The sequence below is a fragment of the Leptosomus discolor genome, chromosome 18, assembly GCF_034619465.1.
Source record: "Leptosomus discolor isolate bLepDis1 chromosome 18, bLepDis1.hap2, whole genome shotgun sequence".
NCBI classification, from domain to species: Eukaryota; Metazoa; Chordata; class Aves; order Leptosomiformes; family Leptosomidae; genus Leptosomus; species Leptosomus discolor.
In genome coordinates, this window is record NC_141408.1 from 1,854,048 (window position 1) to 1,876,255 (window position 22,208).

Here is a 22,208-nt window from a genome sequence, read left to right on the forward strand (position 1 = left end):
TAGCTTACTTTCAGCTCTACGTCGGGACGTGCGTTGGGCTCTATGTCGGGATTTAGCTTACTTTCAGCTCTACGTCGGGACGTGCGTTGGGCTCTACGTCGGAACGTGCGTTGGGCTCTACGTCGGGACGTGCGTTGGGCTCTTCGTCTGTAGTTAGCTAACTTTCAGCTCTACGTCGGGACGTGTGTTGGGCTCTACGTCGGGACGTGCGTTGGGCTCTACGTTGCGACGTGCGTTGGGCTCTACGTCGGGATTTAGCTTACTTTCAGCTCTACGTCGGGACGTGCGTTGCCCTCTAAGACGGCATTTAGCTTACTTTCAGCTCTACGTCGGGACATGCGTTGGGCTCTACGTCGGGAAGTGCGTTGGGCTCTACGTCGGGACGTGCGTTGGGCTCTACGTCGGGACGTGCGTTGGGCTCTACGTCTGTAGTTAGCTAACTTTCAGCTCTACGTCGGGACGTGCGTTGGGCGCTATTTCGGACGTGCGTTGGGCTCTACGTCGGGACCTGCGTTGGGCTCTACGTCGGGATTTAGCTTACTTTCAGCTCTACGTCGGGACGTGCGTTGGGCACTACGTCGGGACGTGCGTTGGGCTCTACGTCGGGACGTGCGTTGGGCTCTACGTTTGTAGTTAGCTAACTTTCTGCTCTACGTCGGGACATGCGTTGGGCTCTACGTCTGTATTTAGCTAACTTTCAGCTCTACGTCGGGACGTGCGTTGGGCGCTATTTCGGACGTGCGTTGGGCTCTACGTCGGGACCTGCGTTGGGCTCTACGTCGGGATTTAGCTTACTTTCAGCTCTACATCGGGACGTGCGTTGGGCACTACGTCGGGACGTGCGTTGGGCTCTACGTCGGGACGTGCGTTGGGCTCTACGTCTGTAGTTAGCTAACTTTCAGCTCTACGTCGGGACGTGCGTTGGGCGCTATTTCGGACGTGCGTTGGGCTCTACGTCGGGACCTGCGTTGGGCTCTACGTCGGGATTTAGCTTACTTTCAGCTCTACGTCGGGACGTGCGTTGGGCACTACGTCGGGACGTGCGTTGGGCTCTACGTCGGGACGTACGTTGGGCTCTACGTCTGTAGTTAGCTAACTTTCTGCTCTACGTCGGGACATGCGTTGGGCTCTACGTCTGTATTTAGCTAACTTTCAGCTCTACGTCGGGACGTGCGTTGGGCTCTACGTCGGGACGTGCGTTGGGCTCTACATCGGGACGTGCGTTGGGCTCTACGTCGGGATTTAGCTTACTTTCAGCTCTACGTCGAGACGTGCGTTGGCCTCTACGTCGGGACGTGCGTTGGCCTCTACATCGGGACATGCGTTGGCCTCTACGTCGGGAAGTGCGTTGGCCTCTACGTCGGGATTTCGCTTACTTTCAGCTCTACTTCGGGACGTGCGTTGGATTCTACGTCGGGCCGTGCGTTGAGCTCTACGTCGTGACACGCGTTGGGCTCTACGTCGGGACGCGCGTTGGGCTCTACGTCTGTAGTTAGCTAACTTTCAGCTCTACGTCGGGACGTGCGTTGGGCTCTTCGTCTGTAGTTAGCTAACTTTCAGCTCTACGTCGGGACGTGCGTTGGGCTCTACGTCGGGACGTGCGTTGGGCTCTATGTCGGGATTTAGCTTACTTTCAGCTCTACGTCGGGACGTGCGTTGGGCTCTACGTCGGGACGTGCGTTGGGCTCTACGTCGGGACGTGCTTTGGGCTCTACGTCAGGATTTAGCTTACTTACAGGTCTACGTCGGGACGTGCGTTGGGCTCTACGTCGGGACGTGCGTTGGGATATACGTCGGGACGTGCGTTGGGCGCTACGTCGGGACGTGCGTTGGGCTCTACGTCGGGACGTGCGTTGGGCTCTACGTCTGTAGTTAGCTAACTTTCAGCTCTACGTCGGGACGTGCGTTGGGCTCTACGTCTGTAGTTAGCTAACTTTCAGCTCTACGTCGGGACGTGCGTTGGGCTCTACGTCGGGACCTGCGTTGGGCTCTACGTCGGGATTTAGCTTACTTTCAGCTCTACGTCGGGACGTGCGTTGGGCTCTATGTCGGGATTTAGCTTACTTTCAGCTCTACGTCGGGACGTGCGTTGGGCTCTACGTCGGAACGTGCGTTGGGCTCTACGTCGGGACGTGCGTTGGGCTCTTCGTCTGTAGTTAGCTAACTTTCAGCTCTACGTCGGGACGTGTGTTGGGCTCTACGTCGGGACGTGCGTTGGGCTCTACGTTGCGACGTGCGTTGGGCTCTACGTCGGGATTTAGCTTACTTTCAGCTCTACGTCGGGACGTGCGTTGCCCTCTAAGACGGCATTTAGCTTACTTTCAGCTCTACGTCGGGACATGCGTTGGGCTCTACGTCGGGAAGTGCGTTGGGCTCTACGTCGGGACGTGCGTTGGGCTCTACGTCGGGACGTGCGTTGGGCTCTACGTCTGTAGTTAGCTAACTTTCAGCTCTACGTCGGGACGTGCGTTGGGCGCTATTTCGGACGTGCGTTGGGCTCTACGTCGGGACCTGCGTTGGGCTCTACGTCGGGATTTAGCTTACTTTCAGCTCTACGTCGGGACGTGCGTTGGGCACTACGTCGGGACGTGCGTTGGGCTCTACGTCGGGACGTGCGTTGGGCTCTACGTTTGTAGTTAGCTAACTTTCTGCTCTACGTCGGGACATGCGTTGGGCTCTACGTCTGTATTTAGCTAACTTTCAGCTCTACGTCGGGACGTGCGTTGGGCGCTATTTCGGACGTGCGTTGGGCTCTACGTCGGGACCTGCGTTGGGCTCTACGTCGGGATTTAGCTTACTTTCAGCTCTACATCGGGACGTGCGTTGGGCACTACGTCGGGACGTGCGTTGGGCTCTACGTCGGGACGTGCGTTGGGCTCTACGTCTGTAGTTAGCTAACTTTCAGCTCTACGTCGGGACGTGCGTTGGGCGCTATTTCGGACGTGCGTTGGGCTCTACGTCGGGACCTGCGTTGGGCTCTACGTCGGGATTTAGCTTACTTTCAGCTCTACGTCGGGACGTGCGTTGGGCACTACGTCGGGACGTGCGTTGGGCTCTACGTCGGGACGTACGTTGGGCTCTACGTCTGTAGTTAGCTAACTTTCTGCTCTACGTCGGGACATGCGTTGGGCTCTACGTCTGTATTTAGCTAACTTTCAGCTCTACGTCGGGACGTGCGTTGGGCTCTACGTCGGGACGTGCGTTGGGCTCTACATCGGGACGTGCGTTGGGCTCTACGTCGGGATTTAGCTTACTTTCAGCTCTACGTCGAGACGTGCGTTGGCCTCTACGTCGGGACGTGCGTTGGCCTCTACATCGGGACGTGCGTTGGCCTCTACGTCGGGAAGTGCGTTGGCCTCTACGTCGGGATTTCGCTTACTTTCAGCTCTACTTCGGGACGTGCGTTGGATTCTACGTCGGGCCGTGCGTTGAGCTCTACGTCGTGACACGCGTTGGGCTCTACGTCGGGACGCGCGTTGGGCTCTACGTCTGTAGTTAGCTAACTTTCAGCTCTACGTCGGGACGTGCGTTGGGCTCTTCGTCTGTAGTTAGCTAACTTTCAGCTCTACGTCGGGACGTGCGTTGGGCTCTACGTCGGGACGTGCGTTGGGCTCTATGTCGGGATTTAGCTTACTTTCAGCTCTACGTCGGGACGTGCGTTGGGCTCTACGTCGGGACGTGCGTTGGGCTCTACGTCGGGACGTGCTTTGGGCTCTACGTCGGGATTTAGCTTACTTACAGGTCTACGTCGGGACGTGCGTTGGGCTCTACGTCGGGACGTGCGTTGGGATATACGTCGGGACGTGCGTTGGGCTCTACGTCTGTAGTTAGCTAACTTCCTGCTCTACGTCGGGACATGCGTTGGGCTCTACGTCTGTATTTAGCTAACTTTCAGCTCTACGTCGGGACGTGCGTTGGGCTCTACGTCGGGACGTGCGTTGGGCTCTACATCGGGACGTGCGTTGGGCTCTACGTCGGGATTTAGCTTACTTTCAGCTCTAAATCGAGACGTGCGTTGGCCTCTACGTCGGGACGTGCGTTGGCCTCTACATCGGGACGTGCGTTGGCCTCTACGTCGGGAAGTGCGTTGGCCTCTACGTCGGGATTTCGCTTACTTTCAGCTCTACTTCGGGACGTGCGTTGGATTCTACGTCGGGACGTGCGTTGAGCTCTACGTCGGGACACGCGTTGAGCTCTACGTCGGGACGCGCGTTGGGCTCTACGTCTGTAGTTAGCTAACTTTCAGCTCTACGTCGGGACGTGCGTTGGGCTCTTCGTCTGTAGTTAGCTAACTTTCAGCTCTACGTCGGGACGTGCGTTGGGCTCTACGTCGGGACGTGCGTTTGGCTCTATGTCGGGATTTAGCTTACTTTCAGCTCTACGTCGGGACGTGCGTTGGGCTCTACTTCGGGACGTGCGTTGGGCTCTACGTCGGGACGTGCTTTGGGCTCTACGTCGGGATTTAGCTTACTTACAGGTCTACGTCGGGACGTGCGTTGGGCTCTACGTCGGGACGTGCGTTGGGATATACGTCGGGACGTGCGTTGGGCGCTACGTCGGGACGTGCGTTGGGCTCTACGTCGGGACGTGCGTTGGGCTCTACGTCTGTAGTTAGCTAACTTTCAGCTCTACGTCGGGACGTGCGTTGGGCTCTACGTCTGTAGTTAGCTAACTTTCAGCTCTACGTCGGGACGTGCGTTGGGCTCTACGTCGGGACGTGCGTTGGGCTCTACGTCGGGATTTAGCTTACTTTCAGCTCTACGTCGGGACGTGCGTTGGGCTCTACGTCGGGACGTGCGTTGGGCTCTACGTCGGGACGTGCGTTGGGCTCTACGTCTGTAGTTAGCTAACTTTCAGCTCTACGTCGGGACGTGCATTGGGCTCTATGTCGGGACGTGCGTTGGGCTCTACGTCGGGACGTGCGTTGGGCTCTACGTCGGGATTTAGCTTACTTTCAGCTCTACGTCGGGACGTGCGTTGGGCTCTACGTCGGGACGTGCGTTGGGCTCTACGTTGGGACGTGCGTTGGGCTCTGCGTCTGTAGTTAGCTAACTTTCTGCTCTACGTCGGGATGTGCGTTGGGCTCTACGTCTGTAGTTAGCTAACTTTCAGCTCTACGTCGGGACGTGCGTTGGGCGCTACGTCGGGACGTGCGTTGGGCTCTACGTCGGGACGTGCGTTGGGCTCTACGTCGGGATTTAGCTTACTTTCAGCTCTACGTCGGGACGTGCATTGGGCGCTACGTCGGGATTTAGCTTACTTTCAGCTCTACGTCGGGACGTGCGTTGGGCTCTACGTCGGGACGTGCGTTGGGCTCTACGTCGGGACGTGCGTTGGGCTCTACGTCTGTAGTTAGCTAACTTTTAGCTCTACGTCGGGACGCGCGTTGGGCTCTACGTCTGTAGTTAGCTAACTTTCAGCTCTACGTCGGGACGCGCGTTGGGCTCTACGTCGGTATGCGCGTTGGGCTCTACGTCGGGACGTGCATTGGGCTCTACGTCGGGATTTAGCATACTTTCAGCTCTACGTCGGGACGTGCGTTGGGCTCTACGTCGGGACGTGCGTTGGGCTCTACGTCGGGACGTGCGTTGGCCTATACGTCGGGATTTAGCTTACTTTCAGCTCCACGTCGGGACGTGCGTTGGGCTCTACGTCGGGACGCGCGTTTGGCTCTACGTCGGGACGTGCGTTGGGCTTTACGTCGGGACGTGCGTTGGGCTGTACGTCGGGATTTAGCTTACTTTCAGCTCTACGTCGGGACGTGCGTTGGCCTCTACGTCGGGACGTGCGTTGGCCTCTACGTCGGGATTTAACTTACTTTCAGCTCTACGTCGGGACGTGCGTTGGCCTCTACGTCGGGACGTGCGTTGGCCTCTACGTCGGGATTTAGCTTACTTTCAGCTCTACGTCGGGACGTGCGTTGGGCTCTATGTCGGGATTTAGCTTACTTTCAGCTCTACGTCGGGACGTGCGTTGGGCTCTACGTCGGAACGTGCGTTGGGCTCTACGTCGGGACGTGCGTTGGGCTCTTCGTCTGTAGTTAGCTAACTTTCAGCTCTACGTCGGGACGTGTGTTGGGCTCTACGTCGGGACGTGCGTTGGGCTCTACGTTGCGACGTGCGTTGGGCTCTACGTCGGGATTTAGCTTACTTTCAGCTCTACGTCGGGACGTGCGTTGCCCTCTAAGACGGCATTTAGCTTACTTTCAGCTCTACGTCGGGACATGCGTTGGGCTCTACGTCGGGAAGTGCGTTGGGCTCTACGTCGGGACGTGCGTTGGGCTCTACGTCGGGACGTGCGTTGGGCTCTACGTCTGTAGTTAGCTAACTTTCAGCTCTACGTCGGGACGTGCGTTGGGCGCTATTTCGGACGTGCGTTGGGCTCTACGTCGGGACCTGCGTTGGGCTCTACGTCGGGATTTAGCTTACTTTCAGCTCTACGTCGGGACGTGCGTTGGGCACTACGTCGGGACGTGCGTTGGGCTCTACGTCGGGACGTGCGTTGGGCTCTACGTTTGTAGTTAGCTAACTTTCTGCTCTACGTCGGGACATGCGTTGGGCTCTACGTCTGTATTTAGCTAACTTTCAGCTCTACGTCGGGACGTGCGTTGGGCGCTATTTCGGACGTGCGTTGGGCTCTACGTCGGGACCTGCGTTGGGCTCTACGTCGGGATTTAGCTTACTTTCAGCTCTACATCGGGACGTGCGTTGGGCACTACGTCGGGACGTGCGTTGGGCTCTACGTCGGGACGTGCGTTGGGCTCTACGTCTGTAGTTAGCTAACTTTCAGCTCTACGTCGGGACGTGCGTTGGGCGCTATTTCGGACGTGCGTTGGGCTCTACGTCGGGACCTGCGTTGGGCTCTACGTCGGGATTTAGCTTACTTTCAGCTCTACGTCGGGACGTGCGTTGGGCACTACGTCGGGACGTGCGTTGGGCTCTACGTCGGGACGTACGTTGGGCTCTACGTCTGTAGTTAGCTAACTTTCTGCTCTACGTCGGGACATGCGTTGGGCTCTACGTCTGTATTTAGCTAACTTTCAGCTCTACGTCGGGACGTGCGTTGGGCTCTACGTCGGGACGTGCGTTGGGCTCTACATCGGGACGTGCGTTGGGCTCTACGTCGGGATTTAGCTTACTTTCAGCTCTACGTCGAGACGTGCGTTGGCCTCTACGTCGGGACGTGCGTTGGCCTCTACATCGGGACATGCGTTGGCCTCTACGTCGGGAAGTGCGTTGGCCTCTACGTCGGGATTTCGCTTACTTTCAGCTCTACTTCGGGACGTGCGTTGGATTCTACGTCGGGCCGTGCGTTGAGCTCTACGTCGTGACACGCGTTGGGCTCTACGTCGGGACGCGCGTTGGGCTCTACGTCTGTAGTTAGCTAACTTTCAGCTCTACGTCGGGACGTGCGTTGGGCTCTTCGTCTGTAGTTAGCTAACTTTCAGCTCTACGTCGGGACGTGCGTTGGGCTCTACGTCGGGACGTGCGTTGGGCTCTATGTCGGGATTTAGCTTACTTTCAGCTCTACGTCGGGACGTGCGTTGGGCTCTACGTCGGGACGTGCGTTGGGCTCTACGTCGGGACGTGCTTTGGGCTCTACGTCAGGATTTAGCTTACTTACAGGTCTACGTCGGGACGTGCGTTGGGCTCTACGTCGGGACGTGCGTTGGGATATACGTCGGGACGTGCGTTGGGCGCTACGTCGGGACGTGCGTTGGGCTCTACGTCGGGACGTGCGTTGGGCTCTACGTCTGTAGTTAGCTAACTTTCAGCTCTACGTCGGGACGTGCGTTGGGCTCTACGTCTGTAGTTAGCTAACTTTCAGCTCTACGTCGGGACGTGCGTTGGGCTCTACGTCGGGACATGCGTTGGGCTCTACGTCGGGATTTAGCTTACTTTCAGCTCTACGTCGGGACGTGCGTTGGGCACTACGTCGGGACGTGCGTTGGGCTCTACGTCGGGACGTGCGTTGGGCTCTACGTCTGTAGTTAGCTAACTTTCAGCTCTACGTCGGGACGTGCGTTGGGCGCTATTTCGGACGTGCGTTGGGCTCTACGTCGGGACCTGCGTTGGGCTCTACGTCGGGATTTAGCTTACTTTCAGCTCTACGTCGGGACGTGCGTTGGGCACTACGTCGGGACGTGCGTTGGGCTCTACGTCGGGACGTGCGTTGGGCTCTACGTCTGTAGTTAGCTAACTTTCTGCTCTACGTCGGGACATGCGTTGGGCTCTACGTCTGTATTTAGCTAACTTTCAGCTCTACGTCGGGACGTGCGTTGGGCTCTACGTCGGGACGTGCGTTGGGCTCTACATCGGGACGTGCGTTGGGCTCTACGTCGGGATTTAGCTTACTTTCAGCTCTACGTCGAGACGTGCGTTGGCCTCTACGTCGGGACGTGCGTTGGCCTCTACATCGGGACGTGCGTTGGCCTCTACGTCGGGAAGTGCGTTGGCCTCTACGTCGGGATTTCGCTTACTTTCAGCTCTACTTCGGGACGTGCGTTGACCTCTACGTCGGGACGTGCGTTGAGCTCTACATCGGGACACGCGTTGGGCTCTACGTCGGGACGCGCGTTGGGCTCTACGTCTGTAGTTAGCTAACTTTCAGCTCTACGTCGGGACGTGCGTTGGGCTCTTCGTCTGTAGTTAGCTAACTTTCAGCTCTACGTCGGGACGTGCGTTGGGCTCTACGTCGGGACGTGCGTTGGGCTCTATGTCGGGATTTAGCTTACTTTCAGCTCTACGTCGGGACGTGCGTTGGGCTCTACATCGGGACGTGCGTTGGGCTCTACGTCGGGACGTGATTTGGGCTCTACGTCGGGATTTAGCTTACTTACAGGTCTACGTCGGGACGTGCGTTGGGCTCTACGTCGGGACGTGCGTTGGGCTCTACGTCTGTAGTTAGCTAACTTTCAGCTCTACGTCGGGACGTGCGTTGGGCTCTACGTCTGTAGTTAGCTAACTTTCAGCTCTACGTCGGGACGTGCGTTGGGCTCTACGTCGGGACGTGCGTTGGGCTCTACGTCGGGATGTGCGTTGGGCTCTACGTCTGTAGTTAGCTAACTTTCAGCTCTACGTCGGGACGTGCATTGGGCTCTATGTTGGGACGTGCGTTGGGCTCTACGTCGGGACGTGCGTTGGGCTCTACGTCGGGATTTAGCTTACTTTCAGCTCTACGTCGGGACGTGCGTTGGGCTCTACGTCGGGACGTGCGTTGGGCTCTACGTTGGGACGTGCGTTGGGCTCTGCGTCTGTAGTTAGCTAACTTTCTGCTCTACGTCGGGATGTGCGTTGGGCTCTACGTCTGTAGTTAGGTAACTTTCAGCTCTACGTCGGGACGTGCGTTGGGCGCTACGTCGGGACGTGCGTTGGGCTCTACGTCGGGACGTGCGTTGGGCTCTACGTCGGGATTTAGCTTACTTTCAGCTCTACGTCGGGACGTGCGTTGGCCTCTACGTCGGGACGTGCGTTGGCCTCTACGTCGGGATTTAGCTTACTTTCAGCTCTACGTCGGGACGTGCATTGGGCGCTACGTCGGGACGTGCGTTGGGCGCTACGTCGGGACGTGCGTTGGGCGGTAATTCGGGATGTGCGTTGGGCGCTACGTCGGGATTTAGCTTACTTTCAGTTCTACGTCGGGACGTGCGTTGGGCTCTACGTCGGGACGTGCGTTGGCCTCTACGTCGGGACGTGCGTTGGGCGCTACGTCGGGACGTGCGTTGGCCTCTACGTCGGGACGTGCGTTGGCCTCTACGTCGGGATTTAGCTTACTTTCAGCTCTACGTCGGGACGTGCGTTGGCCTCTACGTCGGGACGTGCGTTGGGCTCTACGTCGGGACACGCGTTGGGCTCTACGTCGGGACGCGCGTTGGGCTCTACGTCGGGACGTGCGTTGGGCTCTAAGTCGGGACATGCGTTGGGCTCTACGTCGGGATTTAGCTTACTTTCAGTTCCACGTCGGGACGTGCGTTGGGCAGTACGTCGGGACGTGCGTTGGGCTCTACGTCGGGACGCGCGTTGGGCTCTATGTCTGTAGTTAGCTAACTTTTAGCTCTACGTCGGGACGCGCGTTGGGCTCTACGTCTGTAGTTAGCTAACTTTCAGCTCTACGTCGGGACGTGCGTTGGGCTCTACGTCGGGATTTAGCTTACTTTCAGCTCTACGTCGGGACGTGCGTTGGGCTCTACGTCGGGACGTGCGTTGGGCTCTACGTCGGGATTTAGCTTACTTTCAGCTCTACGTCGGGACGTGCGTTGGCCTCTACGTCGGCATTTAGCTTACTTTCAGCTCTACGTCGGGACGTGCGTTGGGCTCTACGTCGGGACGTGCGTTGGGCTCTACGTCGGGACGTGCGTTGGGCTCTACGTCGAGACTTGCGTTGGGTTCTACGTCGGGACGTGCGTTGGGCTCTACGTCTGTAGTTAGCTAACTTTCTGCTCTACGTCGGGACGTGCGTTGGGCTCTACGTCTGTAGTTAGCTAACTTTCAGCTCTACGTCGGGACGTGCGTTGGGCTCTACGTCGGGACGTGCGTTGGGCTCTAGGTCGGGATTTAGCTTACTTTCAGCTCTACGTCGGGACGTGCGTTGGCCTCTACGTCGGGACGTGCGTTGGGCGCTACGTCGGGACGTGCGTTGGCCTCTACGTCGGGACGTGCGTTGGCCTCTACGTCGGGATTTAGCTTACTTTCAGCTCTACGTCGGGACGTGCGTTGGCCTCTACGTCGGGACGTGCGTTGGGCTCTACGTAGGGACACGCGTTGGGCTCTACGTAGGGACGCGCGTTGGGCTCTACGTCTGTAGTTAGCTAACTTTTAGCTCTACGTCGGGACGCGCGTTGGGCTCTACGTCTGTAGTTAGCTAACTTTCAGCTCTACCTCGGGACGTGCGTTGGGCTCTACGTCGGGACGTGCGTTGGGCTCTACGTCGGGATTTAGCTTACTTTCAGCTCTACGTCGGGACGTGCGTTGGCCTCTACGTCGGCATTTAGATTACTTTCAGCTCTACGTCGGGACGTGCGTTGGGCTCTACGTCGGGACATGCGTTGGGCTCTACGTCGGGACGTGCGTTGGGTTCTACGTCGGGACGTGCGTTGGGCTCTACGTCTGTAGTTAGCTAACTTTCTGCTCTACGTCGGGACGTGCGTTGGGCTCTACGTCTGTAGTTAGCTAACTTTCAGCTCTACGTCGGGACGTGCGTTGGGCTCTACGTCGGGACGTGCGTTGGGCTCTACGTCGGGATTTAGCTTACTTTCAGCTCCACGTCGGGACGCGCGTTGGGCTCTACGTCGGGACGCGCGTTGGGCTCTACGTCGGGACGTGCGTTGGGCTCTACGTCGGGACGTGCGTTGGGCTCTACGTCTGTAGTTAGCTAACTTTCAGCTCTACGTCGGGACGTGCGTTGGGCGCTACGTCGGGACGTGCGTTGGGCTCTACGTTGGGATTTAGCTTACTTTCAGCTCTACGTCGGGACGTGCGTTGGTCTCTACGTCGGGACGTGCGTTGGGCACTACGTCGGGACGTGCGCTGGACTCTACGTCGGGATTTAGCTTACTTTCAGTTCCACGTCGGGACGTGCGTTGGGCAGTACGTCGAGACGTGCGTTGGGCTCTGTGTCGGGACGCGCGTTGGGCTCTACGTCGGGACGAGTGTTGGGCTCTACGTCGGGACGCGCGTTGGGCTCTACGTCTGTAGTTAGCTAACTTTTAGCTCTACGTCGGGACGCGCGTTGGGCTCTACGTCTGTAGTTAGCTTACTTTCACCTCTACGTCGGGACGCGCGTTGGGCTCTACGTCTGTAGTTAGCTAACTTTCAGCTCTCCGTCGGGATGCGCGTTGGGCTCTACGTCGGGACATGCATTGGGCTCTACGTCGGGATTTAGCATACTTTCATCTCTACGTCGGGACGTGCGTTGGGCTCTACGTCGGGACGTGCGTTGGCCTCTACATCGGGATTTAGCTTACTTTCAGCTCCACGTCGGGACGTGCGTTGGACTCTACGTCGGGACGTGCGTTGGGCTCTACGTCGGGACGTGCGTTGGGCTCTACGTTGGGACGTGCGTTGGGCTCTGCGTCTGTAGTTAGCTAACTTTCTGCTCTACGTCGGGATGTGCGTTGGGCTCTACGTCTGTAGTTAGCTAAATTTCAGCTCTACGTCGGGACGTGCGTTGGGCGCTACGTCGGGACGTGCGTTGGGCTCTACGTCGGGACGTGTGTTGGGCTCTACGTCGGGATTTAGCTTACTTTCAGCTCTACGTCGGGACGTGCGTTGCCCTCTACGTCGGGACGTGCGTTGGCCTCTACGTCGGGACGTGCGTTGGCCTCTACGTCGGGATTTAGCTTACTTTCAGCTCTACGTCGGGACGTGCATTGGGCGCTACGTCGGGACGTGCGTTGGGCGGTACTTCGGGATGTGCGTTGGGCGCTACGTCGGGATTTAGCTTACTTTCAGCTCTACGTCGGGACGTGCGTTGGGCTCTAGGTCGGGACGTGCGTTCGGCTCTACGTCGGGACGTGCGTTGGGCTCTACGTCGGGATTTAGCTTACTTTCAGCTCTACGTCGGGACGTGCGTTGGCCTCTACGTCGGGACGTGCGTTGGCCTCTACGTCGGGATTTAGCTTACTTTCAGCTCTACGTCGGGACGTGTGTTGGGCTCTACGTCGGGATTTAGCTTCCTTTCAGCTCTACGTCGGGACGTGCGTTGGGCTCTACGTCGGGACGTGCGTTGGGCTCTATATCGGGACGAGCCTTGGGCTCTACGTCTGTAGTTAGCTAACTTTCAGCTCTACGTCGGGACGTGCGTTGCGCTCTATGTCTGTAGTTAGGTAACTTTCAGCTCTACGTCGGGACGTGCGTTGGACGCTACGTCGGGACGTGCGTTGGGCTCTACGTCGGGACGTGCGTTGGGCTCTACGTCGGGACGTGCGTTGGGCTCTACGTCGGGATTTAGCTTACTTTCAGCTCTACGTCGAGACGTGCGTTGGCCTCTACGTCGGGACGTGCGTTGGCCTCTACATCGGGACGTGCGTTGGGCTCTACATCGGGACGTGCGTTGGGCTCTACGTCTGTAGTTAGCTAACTTTCAGCTCTACGTCGGGACGTGCGTTGGGCTCTACGTCGGGACGTGCGTTGGGCTCTACGTCGGGACGTGCGTTGGGCTCTACGTCTGTAGTTAGCTAACTTTCAGCTCTACGTCGGGACGCGCGTTGGGCTCTTCGTCTGTAGTTAGCTAACTTTCAGCTCTACGTCGGGACGTGCGTTGGGCTCTACGTCGGGACGTGCGTTGGGCTCTACGTCGGGACGTGCGTTGGGTTCTACGTCGGGACGTGCGTTGAGCTCTACGTCGGGATTTAGCTTACTTTCAGCTCTACGTCGGGACGTGCGTTAGGCTCTACGTCGGGACGTGCGTTGGGCTCTACGTCGGGACGTGCGTTGGGCTCTACGTCGGGATTTAGCTTACATTCAGGTCTACGTTGGGACGTGCGTTGGGCTCTACGTCGGGACGTGCATTGGGCTCTACATCTGTAGTTAGCTAACTTTCAGCTCTACATCGGGACGTGCGTTGGGCGCTACGTCGGGACGTGCGTTAGGCTCTACGTCGGGACGTGCGTTGGCCTCTACGTCGGGATTTAGCTTACTTTCAGCTCTACGTCGGGACGTGCATTGGGCTCTACGTCGGGACGTGCGTTGGGCGCTACGTCGGGACGTGCGTTGGGCTCTACGTCGGGACGTGCGTTGGCCTCTACGTCGGGATTTAGCTTACTTTCAGCTCTACGTCAGGACGTGCATTGGGCGCTACGTCGGGACGTGCGTTGGGCGCTACGTCGGGACGTGCGTTGGGCGGTACTTCGGGATGTGCGTTGGGCGCTACGTCGGGATTTAGCTTACTTTCAGCTCTACGTCGGGACGTGCGTTGGGCTCTAGGTAGGGACATGCGTTGGGCTCTACGTCAGGACGTGCGTTGGGCTCTACGTCGGGATTTAGCTTACTTTCAGCTCTACGTCGGGACGTGCGTTTGCCTCTACGTTGGGACGTGCGTTGGCCTCTACGTCGGGATTTAGCTTACTTTCAGCTCTACTTCGGGACGTGCGTTGGCCTCTACGTCGGGACGTGCGTTGGCCTCTACGTCGGGATTTAGCTTACTTTCAGCTCTACGTCGGGACGTGCTTTGGGCTCTACGTCGGGATTTAGCTTACTTTCAGCTCTACGTCGGGACGTGCTTTGGGCTCTACGTCGGGACGTGAGTTGGGCTCTACGTCGGGACGTGCGTTGGGTTCTACGTCGGGATTTAGCTTCCTTTCAGCTCTACGTCGGGACGTGCGTTGGCCTCTACGTCGGCATTTAGCTTACTTTCAGCTCTACGTCGGGACGTGCGTTGGGCTCTACGTCGGGACGTGCGTTGGGCTCTACGTCGGGACGTGCGTTGGGTTCTACGTCGGGACGTGCGTTGGGCTCTACGTCTGTAGTTAGCTAACTTTCTGCTCTACGTCGGGACGTGCGTTGGGCTCTACGTCTGTAGTTAGCTAACTTTCAGCTCTACGTCGGGACGTGCGTTGGGCGCTATGTCGGGACGTGCGTTGGGCTCTACGTCGGGACGTGCATTGGGCTCTACGTCGGGATTTAGCTTACTTTCAGCTCTACGTCGGGACGTGCGTTGGGCTCTACGTCGGGACGTGCATTGGGCTCTACGTCGGGATTTAGCTTACTTTCAGCTCTACGTCAGAACGTGCGTTGGGCGCTACGTCGGGACGTGCGTTGGGCGGTACTTCGGGATGTGCGTTGGGCGCTACGTCGGGATTTAGCTTACTTTCAGCTCTACGTCGGGACGTGCGTTGGGCTCTAGGTAGGGACATGCGTTGGGCTCTACGTCGGGACGTGCGTTGGGCTCTACGTCGGGATTTAGCTTACTTTCAGCTCTACGTCGGGACGTGCGTTGGCCTCTACGTCGGGACGTGCGTTGGCCTCTACGTCGGGATTTAGCTTACTTTCAGCTCTACTTCGGGACGTGCGTTGGCCTCTACATCGGGACGTGCATTGGACTCTACGTGGGGACGTGCGTTGGGCTCTACGTCGGGATTTAGGTTACTTTCAGCTCTACGTCGGGACGTGCTTTGGGCTCTACGTCGGGACGTGCGTTGGGCTCTACGTCGGGACACGCGTTGGGCTCTACGTCGGGACGCGCGTTGGGCTCTACGTCTGTAGTTAGCTAACTTTCAGCTCTACGTCGGGACGCACGTTGGGCTCTTCGTCTGTAGTTAGCTAAATTTCAGCTCTACGTCGGGACGTGCGTTGGGCTCTACGTCGGGACGTGCGTTGGGTTCTACGTCGGGACGTGCGTTGGGCTCTACGTCGGGATTTAGCCTACTTTCAAGTCTACGTCGGGACGTGCGTTGGGCTCTACGTCGGGACGTGCGTTGGGCTCTACGTCTGTAGTTAGCTAAGTTTCAACTCTACGTTGGGACGTGCGTTGGGCTCTACGTCTGTAGTTAGCTAACTTTCAGCTCTACGTCGGGACGTGCGTTGGGCTCTACGTCTGTAGTTAGCTAACTTTCAGCTCTACGTCGGGACGTGCGTTGGACTCTACATCTGTAGTTAGCTAACTTTCAGCTCTACGTCGGGACGTGCATTGGGCGCTACGTCGGAACGTGCGTTGGGCTCTACGTCGGGACGTGCGTTGGGCTCTACATCGGGATGTAGCTTACTTTCAGCTCTACGTCGGGACGTGCGTTGGCCTCTACGTCGGGACGTGCGTTGGCCTCTTCGTCGGGACGTGCGTTGGACTCTACGTCGGGATTTAGCTTACTTTCAGCTCTACGTCGGGACGTGCGTTGGGCGCTACGTCGGGACGTGCGTTGGGCGCTACTTCGGGACGTGCGTTGGGCGCTACGTCGGGATTTATCTTACTTTCAGCTCTACGTCGGGACGTGCGTTGGGCTCTATGTCGGGACGTGCGTTGGGCTCTACGTCGGGACGTGCGTTGGCCTCTACGTCGGGATTTAGCTTACTTTCAGCTCTACGTCGGGACGTGCGTTGGCCTCTACATCGGGACGTGCGTTGGCCTCTATGTCGGGATTTAGCTTACTTTCAGCTCTACGTCGGGACGTGCGTTGGGCTCTACGTCGGGATTTAGCTTACTTTCAGCTCTACGTCGGGACGTTCGTTGGGCTCTACGTCGGGATTTAGCTTACTTTCAGCTCTACGTCGGGACGTGCGTTGGGCTCTACGTCGGGACGTGCGTTGGGCTCTACGTCGGGATTTAGCTTCCTTTCAGCTCTACGTCGGGACGTGCGTTGGCCTCTACGTCGGCATTTAGCTTACTTTCAGCTCTACGTCGGGACGTGCGTTGGGCTCTACGTCGGGACGTGCGTTGGGCTCTACGTCGGGATGTGCGTTGGGCTCTACGTCGGGACGTGCGTTGGGTTCTACGTCGGGACGTGCGTTGGGCTCTACGTCTGTAGTTAGCTAACTTTCTGCTCTACGTCGGGACGTGCGTTGGGCTCTACGTCTGTAGTTAGCTAACTTTCAGCTCTACGTCGGGACGTGCGTTGGGCGTTATGTCGGGACGTGCGTTGGGCTCTACGTCGGGACGTGCGTTGGGCTCTACGTCGGGATTTAGCTTACTTTCAGCTCTACGTCGGGACGTGCGTTGGGCTCTACGTCGGGACGTGCGTTGGGCTCTACGTCTGTAGTTAGCTAACTTTCTGCTCTACGTCGGGACGTGCGTTGGGCTCTACGTCTGTAGTTAGGTAACTTTCAGCTCTACGTCGGGACGTGCGTTGGGCGCTACGTCGGGACGTGCGTTGGGCTCTACATCGGGACGTGCGTTGGGCTCTACGTCGGGACGTGCGTTGGGCTCTACGTCGGGATTTAGCTTACTTTCATCTCTACGTCGAGACGTGCGTTGGCCTCTACGTCGGGACGTGCGTTGGCCTCTACATCGGGACGTGCGTTGGGCTCTACATCGGGACGTGCGTTGGGCTCTACGTCGGGATTTAGCTTACTTTCAGCTCTACGTCGGGACGTGCGTTGGGCTCTACGTCGGGACGTGCGTTGGGCTCTACGTCGGCACACGCGTTGGGCTCTACGTCGGGACGCGCGTTGGGCTCTACGTCTGTAGTTAGCTAACTTTCAGCTCTACGTCGGGACGCGCGTTGGGCTCTTCGTCTGTAGTTAGCTAACTTTCAGCTCTACGTCGGGACGAGCGTTGGGCTCTACGTCGGGACGTGCGTTGGGCTCTACGTCGGGACGTGCGTTGGGTTCTACGTCGGGACGTGCGTTGAGCTCTACGTCGGGATTTAGCTTACTTTCAGCTCTACGTCGGGACGTGCGTTAGGCTCTACGTCGGGACGTGCGTTGGGCTCTACGTCGGGACGTGCGTTGGGCTCTACGTCGGGATTTAGCTTACTTTCAGGTCTACGTCGGGACGTGCGTTGGGCTCTACGTCGGGACGTGCGTTGGGCTCTACATCTGTAGTTAGCTAACTTTCAGCTCTACATCGGGACGTGCGTTGGGCGCTACGTCGGGACGTGCGTTAGGCTCTACGTCGGGACGTGCGTTGGCCTCTACGTCGGGATTTAGCTTACTTTCAGCTCTACGTCGGGACGTGCATTGGGCTTTACGTCGGGACGTGCGTTGGGCGCTACGTCGGGACGTGCGTTGGGCTCTACGTCGGGACGTGCGTTGGCCTCTACGTCGGGATTTATCTTACTTTCAGCTCTACGTTGGGACGTGCATTGGGCGCTACGTCGGGACGTGCGTTGGGCGCTACGTCGGGACGTGCGTTGGGCGGTACTTCGGGATGTGCGTTGGGCGCTACTTCGGGATTTAGCTTACTTTCAGCTCTACATCGGGACGTGCGTTGGGCTCTAGGTAGGGACATGCGTTGGGCTCTACGTCGCGACGTGCGTTGGGCTCTACGTCGGGATTTAGCTTACTTTCAGCTCTACGTCGGGACGTGCGTTGGGCTCTACGTCTGTAGTTAGCTAACTTTCAGCTCTACGTCGGGACGTTCATTGGGCGCTATGTCGGGACGTGCCTTGGGCTCTACGTCGGGACGTGCGTTGCGCTCTACGTCGGGATTTAGCTTACTTTCAGCTCTACGTCGGGACGTGTGTTGGGCTCTACGTCGGGACGTGCGTTGGGCTCTACGTCGGGACGTGCGTTGGGCTCTACGTCTGTAGTTAGCTAACTTTCTGCTCTACGTCGGGACGTGCGTTGGCCTCTACGTCGGGACGTGCGTTGGCCTCTACGTCGGGATTTAGCTTACTTTCAGCTCTACTTCGGGACGTGCGTTGGCCTCTACGTCGGGACGTGCGTTGGCCTCTACGTCGGGATTTAGCTTACTTTCAGCTCTACGTCGGGACGTGCGTTGGGCTCTACGTCGGGACGTGCGTTGGGCTCTACGTCGGGACGTGCGTTGGGCTCTACGTCTGTAGTTAGCTAACTTTCAGCTCTACGTCTGGACGTGCGTTGGGCTCTACGTCGGGACGTGCGTTGGGCTCTACGTCGGGACGTGCGTTGGGCTCTACGTCGGGATTTAGCTTCCTTTCAGCTCTACGTCGGGACGTGCGTTGGCCTCTACGTCGGCATTTAGCTTACATTCAGCTCTACGTCGGGACGTGCGTTGGGCTCTACGTCGGGACACGCGTTGGGCTCTACGTCGGGACGCGCGTTGGGCTCTACGTCTGTAGTTAGCTAACTTTCAGCTCTACGTCGGGACGTGCGTTGGGCTCTACGTCGGGACGTGCGTTGGGTTCTACGTCGGGACGTGCGTTGGGCTCTACGTCTGTAGTTAGCTAACTTTCTGCTCTACGTCGGGACGTGCGTTGGGCTCTACGTCTGTAGTTAGCTAACTTTCAGCTCTACGTCGGGACGTTCGTTGGGCGCTATGTCGGGACGTGCCTTGGGCTCTACGTCGGGACGTGCGTTGCGCTCTACGTCGGGATTTAGCTTACTTTCAGCTCTACGTCGGGACGTGTGTTGGGCTCTACGTCGGGACGTGCGTTGGGCTCTACGTCGGGACGTGCGTTGGGCTCTACGTCTGTAGTTAGCTAACTTTCTGCTCTACGTCGGGACGTGCGTTGGGCTCTACGTCTGTAGTTAGGTAACTTTCAGCTCTACGTCGGGACGTGCGTTGGGCGATACGTCGGGACGTGCGTTGGGCTCTACGTCGGGATTTAACTTACTTTCAGCTCTACGTCGAGACGTGCGTTGGCCTCTACGTCGGGACGTGCGTTGGCCTCTACATCGGGACGTGCGTTGGGCTCTACGTCGGGACGTGCGTTGGGCTCTACGTCGGGACGTGCGTTGGGCTCTACGTCGGGATTTAGCTTACTTTCAGCTCTACGTCGGGACGTGCTTTGGGCTCTACGTCGGGACGTGCGTTGGGCTCTACGTCGGGACACGCGTTGGGCTCTACGTCGGGACGTGCGTTGGGCTCTACGTCGGGATTTAGCTTACTTTCATCTCTACGTCGAGACGTGCGTTGGCCTCTACGTCGGGACGTGCGTTGGCCTCTACATCGGGACGTGCGTTGGGCTCTACATCGGGACGTGCGTTGGGCTCTACGTCGGGATTTAGCTTACTTTCAGCTCTACGTCGGGACGTGCGTTGGGCTCTACGTCGGGACGTGCGTTGGGCTCTACGTCGGCACACGCGTTGGGCTCTACGTCGGGACGCGCGTTGGGCTCTACGTCTGTAGTTAGCTAACTTTCAGCTCTACGTCGGGACGCGCGTTGGGCTCTTCGTCTGTAGTTAGCTAACTTTCAGCTCTACGTCGGGACGTGCGTTGGGCTCTACGTCGGGACGTGCGTTGGGCTCTACGTCGGCACACGCGTTGGGCTCTACGTCGGGACGCGCGTTGGGCTCTACGTCTGTAGTTAGCTAACTTTCAGCTCTACGTCGGGACGTGCGTTGGGCTCTACGTTGGGACCTGCGTTGGGCTCTACGTCGGGACGTGCGTTGGGTTCTACGTCGGGACGTGCGTTGGGCTCTACGTCGGGATTTAGCTTACTTTCAGCTCTACGTCGGGACGTGCGTTGGGCTCTACGTCGGGACGTGCGTTGGGCTCTACGTCGGGACGTGTGTTGGGCTCTACGTCGGGATTTATCTTACTTTCAGCTCTACGTCGAGACGTGCGTTGGCCTCTACGTCGGGATGTGCGTTGGCCTCTACATCGGGACGTGCGTTGGGCTCTACGTCGTGACGTGCGTTGGGCTCTACGTCGGGATTTAGCTTACTTTCAGCTCTACGTCGGGACGTGCTTTGGGCTCTACGTCGGGACGTGCGTTGGGCTCTATGTCGGGACGTGCGTTGGGCTCTACGTCGGGACGTGCGTTGGCCTCTACGTCGGGATTTAGCTTACTTTCAGCTCTACGTCGGGACGTGCGTTGGCCTCTACATCGGGACGTGCGTTGGCCTCTATGTCGGGATTTAGCTTACTTTCAGCTCTACGTCGGGACGTGCGTTGGGCTCTACGTCGGGATTTAGCTTACTTTCAGCTCTACGTCGGGACGTTCGTTGGGCTCTACGTCGGGATTTAGCTTACTTTCAGCTCTACGTCGGGACGTGCGTTGGGCTCTACGTCGGGACGTGCGTTGGGCTCTACGTCGGGATTTAGCTTCCTTTCAGCTCTACGTCGGGACGTGCGTTGGCCTCTACGTCGGCATTTAGCTTACTTTCAGCTCTACGTCGGGACGTGCGTTGGGCTCTACGTCGGGACGTGCGTTGGGCTCTACGTCGGGATGTGCGTTGGGCTCTACGTCGGGACGTGCGTTGGGTTCTACGTCGGGACGTGCGTTGGGCTCTACGTCTGTAGTTAGCTAACTTTCTGCTCTACGTCGCGACGTGCGTTGGGCTCTACGTCTGTAGTTAGCTAACTTTCAGCTCTACGTCGGGACGTGCGTTGGGCGTTATGTCGGGACGTGCGTTGGGCTCTACGTCGGGACGTGCGTTGGGCTCTACGTCGGGATTTAGCTTACTTTCAGCTCTACGTCGGGACGTGCGTTGGGCTCTACGTCGGGACGTGCGTTGGGCTCTACGTCTGTAGTTAGCTAACTTTCTGCTCTACGTCGGGACGTGCGTTGGGCTCTACGTCTGTAGTTAGGTAACTTTCAGCTCTACGTCGGGACGTGCGTTGGGCGCTACGTCGGGACGTGCGTTGGGCTCTACATCGGGACGTGCGTTGGGCTCTACGTCGGGACGTGCGTTGGGCTCTACGTCGGGATTTAGCTTACTTTCATCTCTACGTCGAGACGTGCGTTGGCCTCTACGTCGGGACGTGCGTTGGCCTCTACGTCGGGATTTATCTTACTTTCAGCTCTACGTTGGGACGTGCATTGGGCGCTAGGTCGGGACGTGCGTTGGGCGCTACGTCGGGACGTGCGTTGGGCGGTACTTCGGGATGTGCGTTGGGCGCTACTTCGGGATTTAGCTTACTTTCAGCTCTACGTCGGGACGTGCGTTGGGCTCTAGGTAGGGACATGCGTTGGGCTCTACGTCGCGACGTGCGTTGGGCTCTACGTCGGGATTTAGCTTACTTTCAGCTCTACGTCGGGACGTGCGTTGGCCTCTGCGTCGGGACGTGCGTTGGCCTCTACGTCGGGATTTAGCTTACTTTCAGCTCTACTTCGGGACGTGCGTTGGCCTCTACGTCGGGACGTGCGTTGGCCTCTACGTCGGGATTTAGCTTACTTTCAGCTCTACGTCGGGACGTGCGTTGGGCTCTACGTCGGGACGTGCGTTGGGCTCTACGTCGGGACGTGCGTTGGGCTCTACGTCTGTAGTTAGCTAACTTTCAGCTCTACGTCTGGACGTGCGTTGGGCTCTACGTCGGGACGTGCGTTGGGCTCTACGTCGGGACGTGCATTGGGCTCTACGTCGGGATTTAGCTTCCTTTCAGCTCTACGTCGGGACGTGCGTTGGCCTCTACGTCCGCATTTAGCTTACTTTCAGCTCTACGTCGGGACGTGCGTTGGGCTCTACGTCGGGACACGCGTTGGGCTCTACGTCGGGACGCGCGTTGGGCTCTACGTCTGTAGTTAGCTAACTTTCAGCTCTACGTCGGGACGTGCGTTGGGCTCTACGTCGGGACGTGCGTTGGGTTCTACGTCGGGACGTGCGTTGGGCTCTACGTCTGTAGTTAGCTAACTTTCTGCTCTACGTCGGGACGTGCGTTGGGCTCTACGTCTGTAGTTAGCTAACTTTCAGCTC